This window comes from Ictalurus punctatus, chromosome 14 (genome assembly GCF_001660625.3).
Source record: "Ictalurus punctatus breed USDA103 chromosome 14, Coco_2.0, whole genome shotgun sequence".
NCBI lineage: Eukaryota > Metazoa > Chordata > Actinopteri > Siluriformes > Ictaluridae > Ictalurus > Ictalurus punctatus.
The window spans coordinates 5,656,060-5,656,278 of record NC_030429.2 but is presented as its reverse complement, the minus strand read 5'-3'; positions in this window follow the sequence as shown (position 1 = coordinate 5,656,278).

Here is a 219-nt window from a genome sequence, read left to right as displayed (position 1 = left end):
CTGCGTAATCCGTGTATAAAATTACAGTAACTAATCACCAGTTATATGAACCGAAGCCGATCAATCGGGGTTCACATTACTTCGTCACCTCAGGAACTCAGGAGCTCTCCTAGGATATGATTTTACTACATTTTTAACGATTTTACTGGATTTTCATGACTACCACGTTTCTTGTGTAAATGCTCCTACGAACGATAAATGAATTCGTTCGTATCCAGT